Here is a 9,886-nt window from a genome sequence, read left to right as displayed (position 1 = left end):
AATATTCAAATCCATCAACCAGATAAATATTAAATCAAAATCACCATTTAAAATATATGCACAAGCCTTTTATCAATAAAACCATGCATATGCTTAAAACAAAGTCTACTCACAAATAATCCCAAGCTGCCCGGCCCCGAGAGGGTCCTGCTGCGAATGATCGACCGAAGTACCTATTTGAGATACGAACTCTTGATTAATATAACGCACTTCCAAAATAGAAATTCCCAAAAGGAAATACTTAAATCCCCAAGTTCCCGATGCGTGTATGTCCAAAGGAATATCCTAAGGTCCGGTTACAAGTTTGGGAATCGCTTTCAATCGTACAGTTATCGCGAATTCCCAAACTTCGAATTATTGAATCGGAACATCCGGGCTCCGATTCACGATCCGCAAATTCGTATAGGTTTCTAAGAGCACCTAGATCAACATACTTCAGTTTGGAAACGATCAAACGGTTAGAACTTATCAAACCCGGATAAGCACAATATGCGAAATTCGTTCGATAGTCAAATGACATCCAAATTGAGATCCGCAAAATCCTACGCACTCGTAGGAACCTAAGGATCTCATCAAGATAAAAGCAACTTCACCGGCCTTGCCTACGCGCCACGTAGCGTGTAGAGAAATTTCCGTGACGGAAAATCTCCAAATCACAAGCCACCCTTCCTATCCTAGATACTACTCGAATGGAGCATCTTTTTCAACTACGGCAACGTCCAATTCGAGCGGCAAATGGCTGGAATTTCATATTGAAAATCGGCCAAAACCTAGTTTTCAAAATCAACTTCCAAACTTCAAAATCGATCCAAACCTACCCCAAAATCAACTAGAGCATACTGAGAGGGTTCGAAAACATACCAAACTCGCGGAAAAACTGGCGGAATTGCTGCGCCGTCGCGGTGGAAAACCGGAGAAAAACGGTCGAACCGTACCAGGTGGAATCGGGTTTTCGGGAAATGGGGTGGGTTGTGATCGGGACTTCACTGATGAGTCAAAGCGGGACCGTGCGGCCTATCCGTTCTGGGGTGAGAGAATCGAAGAGAGAGAAAGAGAGAGTCGGGAGAGAGAGCGGAGGAGAGAAAGAGTCTTGTCTTGGGAGAGAGAGAGAGTGAGTGAGGTAAAAATGAAAATTTTGATTTTTTTCACTAAACTCTTGAAATATTTACAGTTCCGCCATCGAGCTTGTTTTGATCGCCAAAACTTCGTTAAAATTCGATTCAAGCCTACCGCCTATCTACGGTTTTGTCTCAGTACCACCTACGCAACCAAACCACTCGTGGTCCCAAAATCTTCCCGAATCAGAAAATGACCAAAATTACCCTCAACCCAAGAGTAAATTAATAATTTCTCTTAATTTAATTAAAATAGGAAATAATTGGAGTCGGGGTGTTACAGAAACTCTTAAATCCCTATAGCCATAGCCACAAACAACAAATTATCAACATCAAACTCAAACATATCCAACACCAAGCCAAACACATGCATTCTCATTTGCTAAACTTGTGGGTCTTTAGCTCCCACACTCCAAGCTCTCATGCCAAGCTCATATAATCTCATATCAACATCAACAAGTCATCTTCAACTATTCGTCGAGCTGTTGGAAACGTCAACACGAAACACGCAGCCGCTGGAAGAAGAACAAAGTACTCCCTAGGACTTTCTTTTTCCTCAGGATACTTTGGGCCTAGTTCTCGCTAACTCAGAAAAAGGGGCAACGAAGTCTTCATTCATGACTCTATGGCAATCCAAGAATCAACAAAGCCCGGATGAGCCTTCGGACGAAAAAGACCCCAACAAATATATACATATTTAAGTGGTATGTTAAGATGGGCCTTGGGACAACATTATCATTCTCACACATAAACACTTTCTGAGAGAAATCATATCACTATTCGCTAGAAATAAAAGCCACAATGCTTAGGTTTTGATTTGTGATAGTTTAATCCTAATGGACAGACTCCTATTTTGTAAATTATTCTACTGTTGTATTAATTTGATTATATTTATATAAAGTATATTTCGTTTTGTTTATTATTCTGTTACTTGGTATTATACTGATTGTTCTCCAACAAGTGTAAGAGAAAATCTATGTTCATTTACTAGACAGTCTTCTCCCACACAATTTACAAGTGCGATTCTAAAGACTAGTTTTTGACATGATGCTATAATTATTTTATTGTCATATATTACAAATTTACATCAAGATTGGCCTGCTAACAGTTAGCAATGAAATTTGTTGATAAAGAACTGAACTTGTTACGTTTGGTACGTACACACATAAATCAAGGATGGGACTTACATGCAATACAGAAGCCCGATTCACATCCGAAGTGGCAACCAGATTTCTGTCCTCATGTGCATCCATAGGAGCAACTCTCAATGCCTGTGCCTCATGCCAATGACAGATAATAAACAAACAAGTGAACAAATAAGGGGTTTCAGAGCAGAGGTGTTATCAATCTAAGCCAATGAGTAATGAGCTCTAGCAATTGCTTCAAAATAGAGAAGTAATTTCAAAGATGGAGGTACCTGAGTATAGAAATCCAAAGCATTAGCATAATCACCACTCAAGAAGCATTTATTTCCCTTTTGCTTCAACTTCAAAGCAGCTTCTTTGTTCTTGCCACACAGAGCCACTTCAGGGTCCGCCAAGTCCCTTACCATCTGATCAAATACGACGGGGAGATCTCTTGAAGTTGAGTCAATCTTGAGAGTTCTGGGAAAGCTAACACAGATGGTGTGAAGAAATCTCGCCCGTGCGATCACAGGGAACTTCCTGCTCCAGAAGAACGCTGATATTCAAGCCAAAGAAAGAACTAGGTAGTTGGAGTCCCACATCGAAAAACAAACATAAACTTCCTTTTTTTTTCTTTTATAAATATGTTCACCCAACTATCTTATTTTTCAGTTAAGGTCTTTAAAAATTTTAAGTTCTTAGGAGTTCAAAATTTTGTAATCGGAAAGTTCAGAAATTTCTGAAAGTTTTCGGAGTCTATTGTGATCACAGGCTTAGGTGTACTAACTGTACATCTCCGTGTACTCGTGCATCGTCTGTAATGTTGGGATCAGTTGCTGCAGCTGGTGCTTGGATAAGAAAGTTCAAGGAGTATTATGTTGAATTACAATCCCTGAGGGAGAAGAAGGTTGATCAAGAGAGGAATCTGCTGAATGGTAAATTACAATCCCTGATGGAGTTGGAGGTTCGTTTAGAGAGGTTGAGAGAGAAACACATTGCCAGAGAAATACAATTTAAAGCGATGCAATCGGTACGGCTTCCTTATTATTCTTTATTATTTACTTTTTAATTGTATTTGTGGTGACTTTGAGTTCTTCTTTCTCAAGGCCCTGGAGAAACGGGCTAGAGTGGATGAGCAGCTAGAGGAGCGTATGGGTAGAGTGCGTGAGCAGGTAGAGAAGCGGCTAAAAGATATATGACTCTCTTTCCAAAATTATGCTTTTCTACACCCTAAACCCTAAACCCTAAACTTGGTGGGTTGTTTGTTTGCCCTAATTATTTATTAATTAGATTTAGTGTGTACCACTCGGATATGGAAATTTTATTAATTAGATTTGGTTCTATTATTGCGATTACGTGCTTTTGTTTTTTTGTAAATTGCCTCTCACTTGTTTGGTTTTAAATATACCTTTACAATACTTTCCTCAATAATTGACATCCGAGATAGCCGATGGTAATCTATACCAATCCTCTTCTTCCACTCTTCCACAAACTTAAAGATTATTTCATATATAATTTGAAGCAATAAAAACCGTACCACAATGATTTGAGTGACAAAATAATAATCTCATAAAATAACGGTTATTGAAAAGATAATTCTATTATAATTCGTTTATACGGTTGCTTCAGTATAAAGGAAAGCATAACAATCTGATGGAAATAGAACAGTAGGAGTAAAGATGAACTGGTGCACGAATTGGTAGAAATTTCCAAAAACCAAGCAGGGCAATCTTGATGTTAATTCGTAATATATATGACAATAAAATAAATATTTCATCATCTCGAAAAATAGTCTTTAAAATTGCACTTCTAAATGGCGTTGGAGTAAATCAACAGGGATTTTCTCTTACCCTTCAGCAATTACTGCGTGTATTGTGAACGAAAAGATTTTGCAAGCAATGCATGCTTTATTCCAACCCAAATATGCTAATCATGCATCAATGTTCAAAGATGTGGAGACTCAAATTGTAATTATGCTCCCGCAAACTGATCAGGTTATGTTTTTAACATTCTCAACAGTATTTGGGTGGGCAAGAAGTCCAAAAACTTGCCGGACTGAATCATTTTTGTCGGTCCTTCAAAGAAGAGGTCTGCTTCTCTCTCCTCTTAAGGAATTGAAAGTATGGGAAATTCTTGTATGTATGATCCGTAATAACACAAAAATATATCACAAGGTCGGTAATGAGACGTGATTTAGTTTCTTGTTTTATTTGTATTTATTTCGTTGATTTCCTATATATATTCCTTGTTTCTCATCAAGGACTTGATTCTTGCCTAGAATAGGAAATCCTTTGGGTAGACACCAAGGAAATCATTGTATATAATTATCACACTGATATGTTCATAATTTCACATGATTTTATATCCTTTTTACTTAGTTTTGTGAATTAATTTGGACTAAAGATGCTGAGTTTAGTTATTTCCTGTTTTTCAGCTTATGAGCCACGGAATGAATAAATTCGCCAAATATTCATCGTAATAGAGTTCGACATGTTTCCAATTGGAGATGAGAGACAGCATCTTGAAGTTTATCCATGAATATTTTCATAATTTTTGAAGACTGCTAAGGTGCCCATTTTCAAATTAGACAATTCAGCAAAAATCAATTCCCGGAGAATACTGAGTCAGCAGGGGTATTTTGGCCACAACTCACTCATACGACATCGGATTGAGGCACATGATATATGGATGAAAAGAAGACGTCCAGAGCTTTCCAAAGAGTGGTCGTACGCAATTTTTGGATGTCAGAAAGGTGTCCAAATCGCATTCGCAATGAGGATCACGTGCAGTTTCCTGGAGGTATTAGGAAACTTAGTTTTAATTACCTTTTCCAGTTAGGAACTGACTTGGAAATCCAGTCTTCATGTAAGGCCACTTGTTTAGGCCCATTCTAACTAGGTTTTAGGTTCTTTTAAGAGGGGAGGTCGTGGGGGCTCAAGAGACACTCGAGAAATTTCAGACTTCAACCTTGGAGCAAGGAAGAGCCACCGTGCCTCTAAACTCTGAGGGTTTTTCTCATCTCTTTCTCCATGTTTCATTTTTGCTTTGTTACATGATTATGAGTAACTAATTTTCTTTTACTAAGACACAATGTAACCCTTTTCTAATTATTCAAAGCTTAGTTATGTCATGCTATTAGAATTTCCATGTTGTTGAAATTTAATCACTGTGCTTATTTTCTTAACTAATGATCTTGATGCTTAGCTACCATCTAGGTTTTTGGTTAAGTAATTTGATGCATGTTAGGGTATACGCCATGCCTAATATGAGTTTTGCTTCTTGTGATTAAATTCATGAATGCGCCTAAGGTAAACACCATACTCGTGTGATTGTGTGAAGTTCTCATTGAACCTAAGGTCTTTTTATATGTTTATATTTATGCCTCACGCCAAGGATAAATTGCATGTAAGAAGAAGTGGTTAATTGCTGTGAAAAGAGTTAGTCATAATCTTGGAGAACTAATCATCAACATAACTTGGGAATTTTGATAGTATGCATGCTAAGGTTTGGATAGGAGGAATTGTGGTGAAATTGTTGTCTTGGTAAGCTTCTTTAAAATCTTTCACAAACTTATTTAGTTCATGTTTTTCTTCGTTATTTTGTCTTTTAATTTTCTTGTTTTCAACGTTCTTTCAAAGAAAATCTTTCAAAACCAACTTTCAAAACTCCTTTATTAAGTTTTAGTTGAGTCATTAAGTAATTTAGGATTTAAATTAGTTCATAATTCACAACAACTTGAGAATTTATTCAATCTCTGTGGGAACGACCTTGTACTTGCCTTGGCTATATAGCATTAACCTTGTGCGCTTGCAAGTTTATTTCTTGAATTTAACTATCTAATTTTCAGGTAGTAATATTATACATCACACACGATTGTTCGATGAAAATCATCGAGAATATTCAAAGCCTTTCAGTCGTCCACGGCAGCACAGTCACCCAAGGATAACTGAATAGACGAGACCTTCACAAGTTCATATCCAATGACAATGTGATTAGGATTATAGAGCTTCTCCAGGATCTGCCAATTGTCAATGTGAAACAACATTAAAACATCATTTGGAGTTATTTATGTGCTAAACAAGTACACCAAGTGACTAGTGAGGTATCCATGTCTCATCTATGAATTTTATCCTCGTAGAAATCAGATCTAATCAACACAAATGTAAAAAGTTCAAGATGAAGTAACTTGTGCACAACAAGAGTTTTCCCTCGATTGATGCTTTACTGTGTTCCATTGCAGGTTGCAATTCTCCGAGGAAACAAAATGCCTGTGCAAGATTGTCTTCCGCCTGCAAAGATCAAATCATTTTAAGTCAAGTGTGATCCAATTCAGTGTCATATATATGTGCCAAAATCATTGAACACTTTCTACGTTGTTCAATAACAGCAACTTATTAGATATTGGCGTCTAGTACTTATAAATTGCACATTCAAATTATATAAATAATGACAAAGTAGCTCCCAAATAATAACAAAGTGTAGTGATAAATGATCATAATAATTTCGCTGACGATAAATTCTATTGTACAAAACTGAAGGGTGGTCACAAACTCTCTTCTGAAATGCTCCTATTATATGCATGGAAAGTTGATCTCAGCACACCAAGAGAACTTAACGCACCCACCAGTATGGTGCTAGATACATCTTTTGAGACTATTGCATCCTGTAATCTGTCAAGTATTGAACACAAGACTTACAGTGCAGAGTGAACATAGGAAATAGGTGCCCACTAAATTTGGAAAGATCAGAACCAGTTTTCAGACAGTGTTGTACCTTCTGATACTAATCCATGCTTTATTTGCAGCTGCAGGGGAAGATTCCAGATCACGATAAGAACAACATTATAAACAGAGGCCTGGATTTTTATGGAAAACGCTATTGATTTGCATATGATGAGCCACTCTATCGATGTCATCAAGATTGATGAACTCTTCAGCTTGTGCGAACATCAAGTGAATGATTACATGAATATAAATCGAAAGCGAGTCAGGAAAATTTGTACTTTCTAGGAAACATACGATACCTGAAGATGAGGCTCCATGTTGCCAGCGGTGATGTTGTTGGGTAAGTGCTTAAGTTCCTCTTTTTCACAGTCAACAACAGAGCTCTGAAAGACTATGCCAGAACAATTCGGTTTGACACAGTGAAAAGCATTTAGGACTAGGTCAGAAAAATTTACTTTTAAACAACCACTGCACTGACAACGAAATGAGTATTCATCTTCCAGAAACTTGATTCGGTCCTTACAGTCCCACTGCCCAATCTGTAGAAACAAAACTTAGTTTTTACAGTCCCACGTTGGTATTTCAAAATGTGGGAAGGTTTAGGGGGGAAAAAGGGCTCTCTACATTCTGTAGATACTATAGCCGCATGAACATCATAATGTTATTCCATACTACCAAACTGAATGAGATACAGCAGTACGTGAAAGGAAATACGCATGGATGTTTGGCTGACAAGAATGATTGAACAAACTTCCAGATGCATGGATAGCTTGACCTACCCCGACCTATGAAAGTAACAAAAAGGATGACACACAGGGTCAAAGGGCATAATTTCTATCAACTGAAGTTAAACGCATATCAACACAAGAAGTTTTACATAATTATCACATATGTCAGTGTCACACATGAAAATTCCTACTTAATAAACAGAGTTCAAGACAATTATGGAAAAAAGCAGTGTAACTGACTGGAACAGTATTTGTTAGATAAGAGAAGAAACAAAAAGGAGCAGTATAAATAAAAGCACTCCGCCACCATTTTTCCCACAAACGAATGTTCCATGAGCTTGAATCAAATAGTAAATTTCCTTTTTATAACTAATACTATACTTACGCCACAAAGAAAATGAAAACAAGAGCCAAACTTTTCCTTTCATATAGACAAATTTAAATCAAACAGGACTAGTTGCTTTCCCATTGTAACTGGACAATCATTAGTTAGTACGCTTCTGAACTATTGGAATCTAAAACAAATCAAATCCTAAAGCCGTGCATATCCACCATTTGAGTCGTGGATGCCAATTTCAGAAACAGATAGAGAGGGAAACAAAACTGGCTTGCTTGCAGAGCCTTCTCTTCGCTCCCTACGATAAGAGATATTATGGGACTATTTATGGGGATTCCAATGAGAGCACGAAGGTCTTGCACCCGATTCCAAATTTCCCTTCTACGCCATGTTTCCTTTCTTGCTACAATAAGAGCAGCTGCATGGTTATATTTGTATTGTTAACAAAGGGAATAACTTCAATAAAGATAAGAAAGTAAATGCTATAATCATGGCATGTGAATAATGCACAGCATTTTCATTTCATATTTGCTAACTACTATAAACCTGCATTTACAAATTACAATATCTGTTATTGTTACTAAGAAAAAATTTCTAGAGTGTATCAGGGAAATGCAATGATGATTTCTAAGCCGCAGCAGCCTGACAAGGACTCTCTCTATTATTATAATAATAATCATCATTGCATTTCCCTGATACACCCTAGTCGCTAGTCTACACTAGCCTGCTATCCTGCTTTTAATTTTATTTTATTTACAAAAATCAGACTGGCGCTCTGCCCTCTCCTCTCCTTTTTCTTGGCCCCCAATCCCTCACTGAACTTAAAGATCACACCCTAGTTCGTCTGCACTAACTGCAGACACTACATCCAAACTAAGATAACTAAATTAGCAATTTTCTTAAGTAAACTTTATCAACAAGGACAAAAGTGAGATGGAAAAGGACAAGGGAAAAGGGGGGCATAACTGCTGAATTACTTGTCCTTACACAAGAAAAGTTGGCTCAAAATAAAGTAATTCACATATAAAATGGCAAATAACATCATGCAGACGTCTGAATCAAACAAATTGGCAGAGAGAAAAATCTCCTAAAGTATTTCAAATAACGGGTGTGCTCTATATTCAAATATATATATATATATATATAGATTGGGCACGAGCTCCGTGGAAGGAAGAGCGCGGTGGACGCGTCTTTTGAATTTGTAACGTGGCGTGGGGTCCTTTAATCAGAGCCGTTGATGTTAATGACCTTTGGTCAGAATCAGATCGAGGGTGTTGGATGTTTTAATCGTGGTCGGCTTCATGACTTTTGGTACTCGTGGAAAGTGCATGCTGTTCGAGAATTGACACATCAGCAGAGTGGCTTGGCTTTACAAATCCACGTGAGACAGAGTCAATCCACCTGTATTTTGGATGTAGTGTCTCCAGTTAGTGCAGACGAACTAGGGTGTGATTTTTAAGTCCAGTGAGGGATTGGGGGCCAAGAAAAAGGAGGAGAGGGCAGAGCGTCAGTCTTATTTTTGTAAATAAAATAAAATTAAAAGCAGGATGTTAGTGTAGACTAGCGACTAGGGTGTATCAGGGAAATACAATGATGATTTCTAAGCCGCAACAGCCTGACAAGGACTCTCTCTATTATAATAATGTTTCAAGTGTGGCACTTCAGGTAACACTTTGTTATGCATTGTCAATGTTTTGTTAGAATCAAATGCGGAATTCAGTGGATGAGTCTGACCAGGAACAAAAGATCAAGTGAATGTTGTTGGCACTTGTTCAGCCATTTAAGCAAAGTTCCATTAAAACTCAAGTTGGATAATATAAAAAAGTACATCATATTATAGCAGCATCAGTCGTCGATG

General features: G+C 37.5%; 1 long non-coding RNA gene across 1 annotated transcript; it reads right to left on the bottom strand.

The window, feature by feature from the left end:
- Positions 1–6,001: 6,001 nt before the first annotated feature.
- Positions 6,002–8,163, bottom strand: LOC148917480 (uncharacterized). Its single transcript, XR_016126681.1, has 3 exons — positions 7,263–8,163; positions 6,426–7,043; positions 6,002–6,257 (listed from the first exon to the last, which is right to left on the bottom strand). It is a non-coding gene; the product is annotated as an uncharacterized LOC148917480 (long non-coding RNA).
- Positions 8,164–9,886: the final 1,723 nt, after the last annotated feature.

The sequence above is a fragment of the Prunus mume genome, linkage group LG5 (genome assembly GCF_029339155.1).
Source record: "Prunus mume cultivar Tortuosa linkage group LG5, ASM2933915v1, whole genome shotgun sequence".
NCBI lineage: Eukaryota > Viridiplantae > Streptophyta > Magnoliopsida > Rosales > Rosaceae > Prunus > Prunus mume.
Note: the sequence above shows the minus strand (reverse complement) of the source record. Positions and strands in the feature narration are given on the sequence as shown.